Raw genomic sequence first — 16,929 nt, 5'->3', positions numbered from 1 at the left:
CACATAAGTCACATATGAAATTCTAAGGAAGGTCTGATTAAACTGATTAGACCGAGGAGACCGGCTGCTGGCCTCGTTCTTATCTGACTCTAGCTTATCTGTCATATTTTTTGTTTCATGATGATTTTCAGTTAGTGAAATATGGATTCATGCAGACCAGTTGAGCAGATCCCTTACTTGTTTTAGAAAAAGTTGTCTTCAGAATGGGAGTATATGTTGCTCTAAAACCCATATATACCTTTCAGCACTGAGGAGGCCTTTCCAGATGTGCAAGCTACCAATTCCACATGAATTAATATACCCCTATACCATCAGAGAGGCAGGCGTTTCGGCTGAATGCTGATAATAAAGCCGGATAGTCCCTCTCCTCTTTGCCACAGATACTAATCTCACCACAAAATAGTTTTCCACTGTGTCTCAGTCCATTTTATAAGGGCTTTGGTCCAGAGAAGACGGCTGGGGTCCTGGATCATGTTCACACATGGCTTCTTTTTTGCATGATAGAGCTTTAACCTGCATTTGTGAATGAACTCTGTTCACAGTCATTTTTGGAATGATTTCTGCTCCTGAAACCATGCGGTGATTTCCATGACAGAATCACGACTGTTTTTAATGCAGTGCTGCCTGAGCTCCCTAGGATCATGGCCATCCAATATTGACTTTGGCCTTGTTTGACCTTGGGGGTTTTCATGATGGATAATGAGATATAATCAGTCAATTTTACACTGAAGGAACATTATTCTAAAGTTTTTTGCAGATTGGTGAACCTTTGCCCATCTTTACATCTGAGAAACTCTGCCTCTCTAAGAGGCTCTCTTTATACACAGTCCTCGAAGGATCGACCCAAGTCCCCACCTTGCAACGTGCAGGACTTAAAGGATCTGTTGGTTAAATCTTGGTGCCAGATACCACATCACACCTTTGGGGTTTCCAGTGGAGTCCATGCCTCGATGGCTCTGCGATGTTTTAGCAGCAAAAGAGGAAACGCCACATTAGGCAGGTGTTCATAATGTTATGCCTGATCAGTGTATGCCACAACATGCTGAGATCCACAAGACAGATGACTTTGTAATCAGATCTATATCTAAACAGATGCACCAAAAAATACAGACATTTTTATCATCAGCATGACTTTAAACAATTCCTAAATGTACTTTTTGTACACACTTCACAGTACATCTTCCAGGCTTCAGCAATACTGTATGCTCTTATGCATATCTATTCTTTCAGAACTATGGCAATTAGCATACTGTACTGCAGGCAACAGCTGGTGCGCCATACTTGAGTGCATTATCTGTATACTGGGAACTAACACGTGTACTCTGTTGTTGTTTTGCAAGTCGGAATCATTATTATTGCAAAGCTAAAAGGGAATACAAAGCAGGCAAGACAGCTGAGGGCGCAACAAGGGAAACCATTTGCATGTGCAGCTATTTACATGTAGTTCATTCTATCATGCTGTTATGTGAAATTTAAACAATTTGCTCATTTCAGAGAATGAGACAGGTCTTTTTTGTAAAGTGGGTAACGGCACGATTATTATTCTTCAAGACACTGTGTGTGACACAGGGTGACAGATGCATGTGTGTGTTTGTATGTTAAGCTATGCTGGCTATGAGCAACACCCACTTGTTAGGGTGTATCAAAGTAACGGGTCCAACAAGGTGTGTAAATGTGGCACGCAGAGTGATGTGCAGAATTAGCGAAGCTCACGTAGCACAGTCAGCCCTGTTGGATTTTCCACTCCGTTTTTAACTGTTTCATAAAACAAGTCGCTTTAAGTAAATGTCAAATGTGTGACATTTAGATATATATTCATATGAAACTGAGCTTGTGCTGTTTACAGTCTCTTGTACTGAAGGGTATTCCAATCAAAATATGTGCTTGTATATGCGTCACTGTAAGTACAGTTTCGCTTCCCTTTAAATGCCAGTTGAATCCAAAGAGAACAGCAGACATCAAGAAAGCTTTATGTACATGTATCTACATATATCACAGTCAACTGATGTATGGAATCTTCATTTAAAAAACTGCATTTTGCATTTACTTTTTTTACTCAAGTTATATTTGTCTAATATAACTGCTTGAAAGCCCACCTGAGGTCTGCACACTTGCCAACAAAATCAGCAAAATCTTACTGTTCTTAACAAGTGAAAAAGAACAAATTAGCAAATGTTTGATCAGGCAGGTAAGAGAGGAAAAAATTGCATTGTTTCATATGTAAATAAAGTTGTTATCACAGGACAGCTATTATTTTTAATTACTGTCCATTGAATATTTCTCTAATGTCACATATTGAACATTGTACCACCGTTTCACACCTCTCACCAACAAAACTATCAGCCTTTGGGAGGCTGGCTTAAGCTTTAGATATGTACTGTTAAATGTTAAAGAAGCTCTAAAGATCTGAACTGCATTTCCTTATCACTTCTTCCTCCAACTGTGGATTTATTCTGTTTGTACTGCCCCAGAGGTGCTAGAGTTGTAAACGTGAAAGCAATTCTAGTTATTCATGTACAGATGTCATGTCCCTGAGTAATTGGCAGTTGACTTTATTTAAGCACAAGGACATTTTGAAATTATATTACCTGATTTTGTGTGCTACAACTGTCAACTATGTCACTGCCACTTAAATGCTGTGCTTTTCTTTTTTACTTTATACATAAAATCTGATATTTTGTCCCGTTTTGCTGGATCCTGGACCCTCTTGCCACCAACAGAGCCATTTTGCATGGATTCGCCATTCATTGACTGAGATAAATTGCTGTAACCATAAAGTGTCTCCCTCATTTGCTGGTTGGTTTTAGCAGTGGGGGGAAAAGCACTTGGCTTGCCTGTGAATTTCCCCTTTGGTTCATTTAGCTGAATATAACAGAATAGCTTCAGGCAAATTTGATGAGTCACCCATTCAAAATGATTTTTTTGATGTTTCTCCGCTCTCTTCCACTTAAAGAAATACCCTCTGTGATACTGACCTAAAACGCTTCCTTTTAGTCAACGCTTCTGATTTTAATTTACAAGCTAAGCAACGTGGAACGGTGCTTCAGAGCCACTTGATAATCCATGTGCAGAGATACATTTATGTTTCTTCAGAGAGCTATTAAAGCAGTGAAAATGCAATTAAGCAGTTGTAGTGATGGGGCCCCCTTGTTTTTTGCAGATGTCTGCACCTGGGGGAGTACACAAAATATTGACACTGAAGCTTTAATTGTCTTTGCTGAGCATCTACACTCAGAGACCAAATAAATCTGTCTCTTAATCTTTCTTTGTGTCACAACATGTACAAACTGAGGTGAGATGAGAGAGATTTCACATCAGTCTGCATAATTACTACTTGGTATAATGGTACATAATGGCATAATGCAGCAATTTTTCTAAATCAGTTTGAACCTTCAGACCTCTGCAGCCATCCTAGCTGATCTTTCTGGCTATAGTTAGGCACATTGGTGCTTTGATAGCCAACATGAGTGTCATAGGACACTCATAGAGTCAGTTTTAATAATAATACAGTTACAGTAGGGAAAATAGCCATTGGAGACTGTAGAAGGACATAAACTGTGACAGTGTGCAATAAGCTTGCAGTCTTGTTTCCTTTCAAATGAATGCTTAAAATGAGGCGACCAGGTCAAATGGTGTCTTCAAAGCGACTTTGCTGCATAAAGATCACAATAAAATGACAATAAAACTCCATCAGTCTGCTATCAGCTTGCGATTGAACGGAGTCAAGTTACCAAATATGTCCAGTATATTTGTGATAATACAGATTAACTGCGCTAAATCAGAAAAAAATCACAAATCTGTCAACATCTGTTGCAAATCTGTTGCCATCTACATTTACATTAAACACTATTTCACTGATTTTATTGTGAGTTCAGCCAACATACCATAAATTTGAAACAGTAGCTGCAGATCGGCTTCTCTTGTTTGTTGCCTTGCTTCTGTGTAGGAATCTAACCCGAACACAGCCAGTTGGCAACCAACCAAGCTCATGAAAGAGATTTACTGACATGTGATGGCAACCAGTGTGCCTTCATAAATTAGACGGCAATTATTTGTAAACCTTCAACAGTCTCTTTAAAACTGATTGCAGCAAGTTCAAACTGGATTGCAGTTGTTTGGAGGCAGGTTACCTCCCACCAGGTGATCTCTGCAATCACCTTGCAATTGAAAGTAGCCACCCAGAATCTGATGGTGACCCCTGATCCCAAGAGGGCTTGGCCTCCTATTTTACACTAGTGTGACTGAGCCATAACATGCCGTGTTAAACTAAGTGCAAGATACTGAACCTTAAACTTTATGGCTGATTTAGCATCCTCCACTACAGCCAATAGAAATATTGGTTAATATAATAGTTAATGTGAATGGAAAATGTGTCAATTTATCCTAAAGGTTAAATAAATAAGAACCAAGTTGTATGGCAACAGTTGTGGACAGATCTTACTCTAAATCTAACCTGATAAGGGGAAAGTTTGCTGATCACCCGCCGATGTCAGTCAGCTTCATCCTCCCTAGTCCAATAATGTTAATTAAACTGAACATCTATCCAGCAGTAGAGTAGTTAGTAGTTATATATCTTGCTCAACTAAGATGTAATGGTATATTAAAGAATATCTTAGAGAATATAGAACATCCTACTGGTACCTGCTATGGATAACAGCTGATACTGTATTGTGAAATTGCTGATAATGGTTACTGATAAGGTAATGCCAAAGGCCAGGCCTCAGGGCAAGTGGTGTAGATTGTCTGATGAACAGAGACAGTCACTCACTGTCTGTGGTCATCTAATAGACAAAGCACCACAGACATAGACCTACACACAGACACACACACACACACAGACATTTGTACAGGCCTACATAAACCATTAACCCCAGCCCTTCCATGTACATCAGTATAATTACATTTTAAGGTAATCTGCATTACTAAATGCAGGAAATAACCCGCAACTGCCCTGATAATCACTCACAGCAGAAACAGAAAAAAGGTCATTAAAGATGATAAGTGCTTAGATGTAGAAATCACACACACACAGATGGCTTTGTGACTCCTCTTAAGGGGATATGTGACGAAGAAAAAGGGTCTTGACCTTTTTACTTCACACTGATGCTTCAATTATTAGACCATATGGCCTAAGGGTAGACATTTCGAGACAGTGTTTTTAACCCTGATGCATTCTCTTGATTCAGGTTTTACAGAAACTTATGTTTTGAGGACAAAGGGTAGAACTTAGGTTAGAGATTCAAACTCAGTTCAAGAAAAACCTTTGAGGTAACAACTTATGTAACCACATGCATAAAAAGAGGCAGAAAAGCGGTAACTGTGTCACATCTACCTTTTTGTATACAAATGCAGTAAATTTAGCATCTGTGGGTATGCTTAGGGGTGTGGGGTATACATCAGGATTGTTGTAATATGACTCTTTAGTGTATAAACACATTTATATCGATGCTATCAGATAGCACTATTGAGATGATTGCATCCTTTGGTTAGTTTGTCAAGAAATGCTGAATTGTGAAGTACATACACTGCCACAATCACGGACGTAAGTCTCTTGACTTTTTCAACAAAATATTTGTTTTCACATTTAGACTTTCATGGTTTCATCCTAGTTCAGGAGTAACAGTGGCCTGCCAATCCAGACCACACTGAAAACTGCAGTGAAGTTATTAATATCATCAATCATTAGATAAAATGCAATGACATTCTTAGCAAGCTGATACCAACATTAGTGAAGAGGTATTAAAGGGTGGTTTTTGTTTAGATTTTTTTGCTCTATTGTGAATTGTAATGCACAGGTATTTTCACAACGCTTAAGATTTTGTTTTGTTTGTTTGGCTTTTTGTTTTTTTGCATTTTTATATAAACTCGGTAAAATCCCTGATTTAAAAAATGTCTATGGACATATCCTTACTTAGATAAATTCATACTCTACAAGTGATGAATTTACCATTCTCTTATTAGTAATCCATCCATTCGCTTCCGCTTATCCTTTTCAGGTTCGCGGGGGGCGCTGGAGCCTATCCCAGCTGTCATAGGGCAAGAGGCGGGGTACACCCTGGACAGGTCGCCAGTCTGTCGCAGGGCTAACACATAGGGACAGACAACCATTCACACTCACTTGCACATTCACACCTAGTGGCAATTTGGATTATCCAATTAACCTATCCCCACAAGCTGCATGTCTTTGGACGGTGGGAGGAAGCCGGAGTACCCGGAGAGAACCCACACAAACACGGGGAGAACATGCAAACTCCACACAGAAAGACCCCGGCCTGATGGTGGAATTGAACTCAGGACCTTCTTGCTGTGCGGCAACAGTGCTAACCACCGTGCCACCGTGCTGCCACGTGATGCTGTCTTATTAGTAATCAAAATTAAATTTAGTTTCTTTAGTTTCATCAAAAAAAATAAGATATTTTTTATTAGATTCTCATATTCTTTGCTTTCTAAGATATTATATAGCTGGTAAACACTTGCTTAATAGCCAGTCTACTTATTTAAGACATATATATTAAAGTGCTTTACGTGACCCGCTCTTATCATGCTCTAATTGTCTTTTCACCCGTTTGTTTACTTCCCATCATTGTTTGTGTTACTGGTGATGGCATGTCAGGAGGAAACGGGAGACTGCTCCATGGAGCTTTTTTTTTATTATAGGAGTTTGATTTCCTCACTCTCCATTTTACTTTTACTTAATGATGGCAGTAGCAGCTGAAAACAATTCAACTCCCCAGATAAGCAGTCCTAAATTTTCTAGGAAAGATATATTATATTGCTATACATTTTTTTTTTGCTATTAATGTTGGGTAACACTAATTTAACCCACTGACTGACAGACAAAGAGGAGATAGAGCTCTTAGAAATGACTCTTTCTTATGAGCCCCTTTTGTGTTTCCCTGTGAACCAAATTACCTGCTTTTTGAGAGGAACCCACACAACGATAGGTGACATAATGAAGGCAAAGGATAACTGGGTAAAGCCGGGTTCAACACGGCTTAATCGTTTTTGACACAATCTTGATTATAATACAGTTTCTAACATTGTTATTCTCTCTGTGTTCCTTTGTGCCTTTGAAATTCAAACTGCTTTGACAAATTATGACTGAGTGAGAGAACTGCTTTGGCAGCTGAGTGTAGATAAACTCAGTAGGTGGAGCAGGAGTTTAAAATCTTAAAGAGCTTGGTTTTGTGTTTCAAGTGAGCTCTTATAAAATAACTTATTGTAGTGTTTAAAAATGAAATGTATATATTTCAAATATATACACACACACACATATATATATATATACACATCTACTTGAACAGAGCCAAGGCTACAATAGCATACACAAATCCCAGGGTATGGATTCATGCTGGGTGCTGTGTGGTTCTATGAGAAAGGAAGGGGCGGAGTCTCTGTGCTGAGATTGAAATCCACTTGGAAAGTTTGACTGTTTGCCTTAGCCTGCCTTATTTGCCAGATGGCCATGGTTTGTGGTCTGGGACTGCCGTGGCACAGTCCATAAGGCAGCCGTCTCTCAAACCCATGTAAGAATCCCCACGTGTGGAGTTGTTTTTTGTCTTTTGCAAATTCTCATTGCCTGTTACAGGCTCTGCTGTCTCACTGCCTGAATAATAGAGAAGATACACAATCATGGCAGGATGTTGGTGGCGGAGCTGGAGTAATTGATTCTCTTAATAAAATAGAAGAATATCATCGTGTGCTTTTGTCACTGCAGGGTAGCCAGGTGGATTAATGAAACAAGGTCATACCTAGAATGAACTGACATTCATGTTGCTGAGCCCCGTCTATTTCCTGCTAGTGCTACAAACACAGCTGAGCCAAAAATCTGAAAATTTTGGACAGCTTTCCTGGATTACATACATGCACAGCAACTCAATTAGCTACATTACTAACAGAAGGATGAGCCAGGTTAGAAACAACAGATGCATCTGGAGGATATGTGAAGTAAGCAGATCAACAAAAAGTTAAAACACAGTGACCATAGTTTGGAATGTAGAGTGGCACTAAACGTTATTTTATTTACTGATTCTGATCTCTTTTTTTTCCTAAGCCTGACCAGCCATTATCGATTTTTGTCAATTATCAGTTCTTCTTCCAACAAACTAAGAACATATATAAACAGAAATCAACTTTTCTTCTTTCTTCTCAACTTTGAAAATTGAAGAAATTACAAGTTTTAAAATTTCCTCTAAACTGCGGTGAGTTAAAGGGGCTTCTCTGGTACAAATAATTACCTGACAATAAATTTCTGTATATCCACCTTTACCTGACATACCTTACAAAATAAAAGCAGGTGCAACACATTATTACAACAAAACAATCTCAGGCACTTACATAATGTAATGTCATTTAATAACAGGACATCAAACCTTTTCTTTTTTTCAGTTGTCCTCGTATCTGCTTTGATCCGTTGCTCATACCGAGGCTGCTGGCTTGTGCCTTTCTCTTTGCTCCTCAGCCTTTGTTGGCTTACGAGTTTGGTGATTTAAGACTCTGACTAAGTTTGTTGCTATAGACGTTCTCGTGCTTTTATTTGATGAACTTTGTGCCTTCACTCAGAGTGAGAAGCATCCTGATATGTGAGTGTGTGGCTGTGTGTGTGGTTGTGGCTATTTGCCCGCAGCACTATACGCATGTTGCGCAGACATGAAGGGCTCAACTTGAAGGTGACTAACTGGTCACCAGTTCATTTCACTGGGAGCGTCTCTGGGTGGTTGATAGGTGGATTTCTGTTTGAAAATGTGACATATGTAGCAACTGGAACTCACTAAGCTAACAGGGAATTGCTATAAACAACCTAGATAAAAAAAGTTAATTCTATTTCCCTGTTAAGGCCAAAGAGCAACAGAGATGGAAGGTTCATTTAATCTCCCAGGATTTAAAAAAAAGTACTCCTCCTTTCTGTACCATCATTACCTGATAAGCAATGGATGCCTTTACATTTACCTGAAATGTTAATGCTGCTTTTTGCCTGGCACAGTAATTAAAAGAAACTGATAAGAATTACTGGGAAAGCACTAGACCAATAAACACAATCAATAAGACTTCAGGGAAATAGAGAATTTTAAACAGTAAGGCGGCAGTGATTCAGAAAGTAGTTAGTGGTACTTGTCCTTGTGAGGTGTTCACAAGCACTTGGCACTTAAGTGAACCTGTTACACATTGCATTATTTGCTATATAAAAATGGTGGTTGCTCATATTAAACAGTTGTCAGCTTATGACAAAGTAATCCTATGAGATAATTTCAGACATTTTTTTTCTTCTCTTGGATATGTGTAATGTCACAGAAAGATGATATCCTTATTATAATCCCAGCTCTGGCTGTGAGAACAAAAGCCCCACCAGTTTCCTGGTCAAACCCTCTGTTTGTGAATGGCAGCCAATCAGAAAAAAGCTGTCCTTAGAGAAGATAATGGAAATTATGTAAAGGTACCGTGAAAAAGTCTGCAAATAAAAAAAACGTGGGGCCGCAAAAATGCGCATCAAAGTTCTTCTTTAAGTAGCTAAAAATGTCCATGGTTTACAAATTATACTAGCTTTCAGTTGCAGGTCCTTCAATTTTCATATTATATCGCATAATATATTTAAATGTCATTGCAAACTAACTTTTTCCCATCCACATTTATCCTACCAGCGAGCTTCAAGGTCAAATCAACACATTTGAGTTTAAACTAATGAGCAAAATATTGCACACTGTAACCTTTGTGCCAAATTAAATAGTTCACTTCTGGTTTATTAACATTCAACATCCCCTGTTGGAGAGAACACCAGAGATTACGTTACACCTCATGAAGCACAGAAAAAAAAATGTTATTGACTTCCTGGTTAGTCCTTGCTCCTTCCCATTTTCCCTCTTTTGTTTGCTTCTTTCCCTTTTGTCAGCTGTGTTTTTACCTCCAAGCTTTACTGTTTATTTTTATTCTCTCCTCTTTGTCTGTCCACCTCCTGCTCCTACTACCATTCATCACTTTACTTGTCATATCCTCCCCATCCTCTTGCTATCCATCCATCCCTTCCCTTCCTCCCAAGTGGACAGGCTGCTTTGACCTGTATCTGTCTGGCATGGATGAGTCCCAAGTTTGGTTTAAATGCCCCAATTATTCTCTTGAATTATGATGTCCTGCTCTGGGCTCTGTTGCTCCATCTCTGTAGCTCTCTTATGAAAGCTGGCACAGCACAACAGAACCATTTACAGAGGCCAGATTAAGGGCACATTCTCACAAGCGCCTCTTTCAATGCACCAGGCAATGAAAAGCTGATGGTTGGTGTATAAACAGACTACAAAGAAATACTCTGACCTCTTCTGATAATGTCTGCTGTACATCCTGTCTTGTATAGCAGCCTTCTCACATTTTTGGACGAGAAAGTCAATATTCACTCTTCCCCCCTGACATGAGGTTGCTTACAATAAATAAAGGTTGTTTAATACATACTGGGACATATACACTCAGCCGCCACTTTATTGGGTACACCTGTTCAATGGCTTGTTAATGCAAATATCTAATCAGCCAATAAAAGGGGGAAAACTAAATGCATTCAGGCATGTAGACATAATCAGGATGACCTGCTGAAGTCCAAACCAGTTATCAGAATGTGGGTAAAAGGTGATTATAGTCGACTTTGACACCATGATTGCCGGTGCCCAATAGTCTGAGTATTTCAGAAACTGCTGATCTTCTGGGAATTTCCAAGACAGTCTTCTCCAGGGTTTAGAGCAAATGGTATGTAAAAGAGAAAATATCCAGTGAGCAGCAGGGTAAAAATGCATTGTTAATGCCAGAGGTCAGAGGAGAATAGCCAGACTGCTTCCTGCTGTCACTCAAATAACCACTTGTTACAACCGAGGTATGCAGGAAAGCATCTCTGAATGCACAACATGTCAAAACTCAAAACAGATTAGCTACAGCAGCACCAGGTACCACTCCTGTCAGTTAAGAACAGGCTGATAATAAAAAAAATGTCACTTCATCTGATGAGTGTCGATTTCTGCTCCAACTTTCAGATGGTTGGTTAAAATCATGGACCTGTTCTGCCTTATATCAATGGTTCAGGCTGGTGGTGGTGGTGGTGGTGGTGGTATAATGATGTGGGGGATAATTTCTTGCCACACTTCGGGCCCCTCAGTAACACTTTAGTATCATTTAAATCCCGCAGCCTGTTTTATTGGCTGCTTCCAGCAGCGTAATGCCATGTCACAGCACTCACTGTGCTAAAATACACTGTAAAAAAAAAATCCTAAAAAAAAGTATTTTACTGTGTATTTTACAGTTTTGTACTGTTCTTCTAGAATATCATTAAATTTACATCAATACACTGTGATTTCACATTTCAAATGTAAATTAGCGTAAAATCACTGTAATGTAATAAAACATAATTTTCTTGTTTTTTTTTAAATGTATTTGTCTGTACATATGCATATTTAGATTGTTAAAATACATTCACAAATGTATCATGATTTCACAAATATTTGTCTGTTATTTGAAAGATTGAACTGTTAAATTCAAATGTGATGCTATGGAAAAGTATATAAAATGATTCTTATGAACTTTTTTTACATCAAATAATAATTATTATTATCATTGCTATTTAGGGCGATCGTGGCTTAAGAGTTGGCAATTCACCTTGTAATCAGAAGGTTGCCGGTTCGAGCCCCGGCTCGGACACTCTCGGTCATTGTGTCCTTGGGCAAGACACTTCACCTACTGGTGATGGCCAGAGGGGAATTATAAAAGTGGAATTGTAAAGCGCTTTGAGGGTCTCAAAAAGCACGATATGAATGCAATCCATTATTATTTAAACCAACTGTTAACTGTATATTTCTGTACATTTAAGTATTATTATTCATATTGCCGCATTCATTGACCTTGTTTATAGGTAATTTCATTGTTTAATCACATTAAATTGTTCCTAATTTAATGTTTAAAAGCACTTGAAAAAGGCAAAAAAGCCATGTAAAATTAGGGCAACAAATTGTATTTTCATTACTGGAAATAACTGTATTTTTATGAGTAAGTTATTTTCTGTTATTTTACGGTATTATTTTGGCGCCCCAGCTGCCGGAATATTACTGTTTTTTTAAGATGTTTTTTCTAACAGTGTAGCGTCTACAGTCATCAGATCTCAGTCTAATACACCTTTGGGGTGTGGTGGAACAGGAGATTGACATTATGGGGATGCTGCCATGTGACTATGTGTTTAGGACATGTGTCCTAAAATGTGAGGAATGTTTCAAGCACCTTGTTGAATCTCAAAGGCCTAAGGGTCCAACACAAATGTGTACCTAATGAAGTGGCTGGTGAGTGTATTAGTATTTCAGAATTACATACTAATACCAGCACCCACCCCAACCCCTTCTCTATGGTGATCAAAACCACAAACAGTGACTGAGAACAGAAAATGCCGGTATTGTCTCATTTCTACGGTTATCACTAAGTGTTTGTGTTTGTATTATGAGCCTGAATCATTTTCAGCTCGACAAATAGATTCTTTAATATTATATTCATATATTTTACAATATAATTTCAGAATGTTAACAGGAAGCTGTAGGACATGCAAAGGCAGAGCATTTAGTTTAAATCACTTTTTAAGAGACTGTAGTTTCTAACCTGAAACAATAATTGGCTTATGAAACAGAACGTGAGCAAATTGGCTTAGCTCTAGGAAATTCTTGGGAAAGAACAAAAATGACATATTGTTGCCGGGTTAACATACTTTCTGTCATCCTCTGCTATGTGAGGTATTAACCTAATTAAAGTCAGACCTTGGTTCCTGAATAAGAAACATTTGTAAACTTACTACGAGGTTTGTAAAAACAGGTATTTTCTATTCGAAAAAAGAGATAAACGAGCTTGCATTGGTTGTAGACAGCAGGTGCTGTAGCTGAGAGAATAGGCAGCTGGTAAACAGCGTTGTCTGAACATCTCAGTGAAACAACGGACGTTGACAGAGTTCTGACTGTGGAGTGTGGGATATAGGCTGCAAAGCAGTCTGTCCTGTCAATCTGCAAAGTGTTTTATAAGGTCATTAGTCCGACACACACACAAAACAACGGAATTACATAAACATGTCTCGGCTAGGAACACACTGCAGCCTTAACTGTTGCCAAGCTAAGACTCCCCCGTAATATTGGTGTTCTTGCGCTTCACTTTTCGCACAGATTAAACAAACAGGACATAATGTGTCTTGGAAAGCTAGCTGCTGGTTGGCTCTCCATATTATAACAGAAATATACCTTCACATACCACACTTCTTATCTAACTCGAGGCAGGAATGTGAGCATGTGAATTCCCCACACAGAGTGAAACAATTCCTTTAAGTTAAATCCACTGTAGTCGCTTCTGTTTCTGAAACAACATCCACGCTTTAGACTGCCCTCCCTCCATCCTACAACCACACAGGTTGTTTGTGCAAGCAGTTTCCTATGAGCTACCTGTGTTTGGAAGTTCAGCAACCTCTAGGAGCCATATGAATAAGTGCTTGTATAACGTGCACCTGTGTTCTTACCCTCAGATTAGATGGAACTTGCCACACTTGGAAGTGGTCGTTTCAGGCAATCTCTGGAGAACTTCAAGACATGTTGAGGAGGTAATTTAGCCAAGGACACATCTAAAACCTCCAGGACACCAGCCCTCAAGGCCTGGATTTTCCCGTTCCTGTTTTAATGTTATGTAATTTGACCTGAATGTATGCAATCCTAGGAATGGGAATTCTATCAAATCAAATTCATATATCACCTCCTTTTTCATTTACAGTCATCGGCAATATATACATGTCTACAGCCATCTTTAAAATACGTTATAGGCTCTGTCATGATTTGGAGCTGTCTTACAATGTCAGTGGTGTTGGAGATCTTCTCAAAACAGATGGATTTAACGCAGAAAACTGAACGCAGAAAAGTATCAACAGATTTTGATAAATCCATACCATCTGGAAAACAACTGATTGGCAGCAGCCTGCTTTTTCAGCATGATAATGCAGAGGTCCAGCCCCCCCAGAGCTTGGACCTCAACATTTTTGAAGCACATCATTATGACAGAGGATTAAACAAAAGGCAACCAACATCCAAAGACGGGCTTTTAGTGTCCTTCAAGAAGCCTGGAGAACTACTTAAAGAAGACTACTTAAAGAAATGACAAGGAAGCGTGCCTTACAGAGTTCAGGCTGTGTTAAAATATGAAGGTGGTGATACCATATATTGACTTTCAAGCTCTATTTTTGCATGTAAATTTCAATAAATCACTGTACCTAGTTCCCATATTCCAAGCAAAAGGTATTTAAAAAATGACTCAAGACTTTTGCACAGTCCTGCATTTCTGTTCAATTCCAGCTCACAGTCCAGCACAGTCAGGCAAATGCATACATTTAACCAAATGTATTCATAGCGCTGCCGCCAATTAAAAAATAAAAACCTGATGTCTCTCATTCACTGTTATTGAATAATGGGCTAACAGTCTTGCTGACAGAGATTATATTTAAACCTTTTTAATATCTGCCTAGTTAGCTGGTAACCTTTAAGGCTAGAACATAGCCACATATGTAAAACGAGAGTTGGAAGGGAGATGTCCTTCCCAACCACTGTACTCAAAAGTGTCGAGGGAATTGGCGGCTTGTTGGAAGGCACCATTTCCCTCGACATGTATATCTTTTCCCTTTCAATTAAATATCCAAGAAAAATTACTGTCTGTGCCTTCATGGTTTACACAGACGCACAATTGTAACACTACATGAAACAATGCTTTTATTCATTTATTTAAGGGCATCACATACAGTATAGTGCATAACACATTGAAATTTAGGAATACCAACACTTTATGGGTGATTAAATAGACTGACAGCAGTTGGAGGACCGTGCTGGTACCATTTTTCCACATGCAACCAGTTAAAAAATGGTAAATGGCCTGTATTTGTATAGCGCTTTACACATTCAGTCATCCACCCATTCACGCACACATTCACACACTGGTGATGGCAAGCTACATTGTAGCCACAGCCGCCCTGGGGCTCACTGACAGAGGCGAGGCTGCCGGACACTGGCGCCACCGGGCCCTCTGACCACCACTAGTAGGCAACGGGTGAAGTGTCTTGCCCAAGGACACAACGACTGAGGCTGTTGGAGCCGGGGCTCGAACCAGCAACCTTCCGATTACAAGACGAACTGCCAACTCTTATGCCACGATCGCCCCACTATCCATATCATTAGTTACTGACTAGCACAGCAAATGTCGTTAGGAGGATAAATAAATGCTTGACTCAGGGAATCTGAATCGAATCAGTGATCTTCAACTGATGCTTCCAAGTGTCGACTTTGAGGGGACGGCCTTAAAAGAAAAGCAGGTGAGCCGAAACCCCCCCCACTCCCATTGTAGGGGACTTGTATCCTCTGTGTGATCTCCCCGCTGGAAAAGTAGTGAGCACATTCAGCTCACACATGAATGAGCCCAATATAGCCTAACCCTCCCATCTTTTCAAAGCAACAGTGTAATCCAGCCTCCATGGTTATATTCCTCATTGTAATCCTACATTACAACTGAACCCACTAAACCTCTGGTGACATACAGTATGTTTCACACTCTGAAAGGTAGTCTAATCATCTGGCTCTTTTTTCTTCACCCTATAATTGATCATATCGCATGTGGCCTTGATTAAACACCCACTGCCGCTTCAGAATTAATCATGCATTGCATGAACTTAGCATTAATCACGGCATAACCCCCGCTCCATCTCCATTCCTTAGTCGGACTGTAATGGGATATTCATCTCTTCAACAATTAATAACATCGGCATGGGGCTCCTGCACACTAGCCTCATTCTCTCTGTTCCCACAGTGTTATTTTAAGCTGGTCGCGGGTGATGATTGAGGGGTCGCAACGAGAGCTTAAATGGGATTTATTAGCGTAGATGGCAGAGGTGAAGAGAGGAGAGAAGAAGTGAAGAAGCAGTGGGGTGACTGTGAATCGGGAAGAAGCGGAGAGAGGGAAATGGAGAAGAAGAAAGAGGACCTAAAGGTGATAGAGTCATTGGCATGTTTTAACACGTGTGCCCGCTGGAGAGGCATCAATCTCCTTTATCTCTTTTAGATTTTTTATATCACTGTGTTTTTCTCTCTGTAATAACCCCCTGCCACCTTCCAGGTGATTCATCTGAAATACTCTGCAGCAGAGCTCCTCTGGGGTTCATAGAATACCTGCCACTACAATCCATAACAGTACACAACCACACATGCACACTCAAACGGGGGATAAGGGCTGAAAAATAGATTATAATGCTATTCTCAAAGATTCACTTGACCATAACAAAATGAGAGCAGCACATCACGCAGTGGTGCTGCTGGAAAGAATAAAAAGAACTGAAGCGGTGATTGATGAAAACAGCAGCTGCCACCTAGAGCACCTTCAGTTTTAAAGGCACATGCATTTGATGATGTGAGGATATACAGCATCTAAAATGTTGACGTTTTTCGTTAAAAGTAAGCACAGTCGCTGACGAATTCAGGCAGCACAAACATCGGATTACACAGATATACACAGAAGCGGCACAGCTGTTCAAGACTTCTCCAAAGCGAAATATTACATTTTTAGAGAAACTTTTCTTTAAGGTAAAAGGAAAACAATAAACTAAAACAAGACTACAGTACAGTCCCAAAAGTCTTGAACCACCCCTCATTTCCTTAATTTTGCATCCAAGGAGTCAAACTATCTTCTATATGTTTTAAATGCTCTTGAGCAATAGCTCTTCAGGCTTTCTGATTGTCACTCAGAGGGTTTTGTTTTTTTTACATTAGCTGCTTTTTCACTCATTTTCAGTCCAGTCTTTATTTGTTTATTTAACCCATTTAAGACAAATCTATGAATCATTCAAGCACAGAAAGTACCTAACTCAAGGAATGAACCATTGTTGTGTCTACACATAACTAAGCAAAGAACCAG

Source organism: Simochromis diagramma, unplaced genomic scaffold, assembly GCF_900408965.1.
Source record: "Simochromis diagramma unplaced genomic scaffold, fSimDia1.1 OVJJ01000816.1, whole genome shotgun sequence".
NCBI classification, from domain to species: Eukaryota; Metazoa; Chordata; class Actinopteri; order Cichliformes; family Cichlidae; genus Simochromis; species Simochromis diagramma.
The sequence above is the reverse complement of the archived record's forward strand: the minus strand, read 5'-3'. Positions refer to the sequence as shown.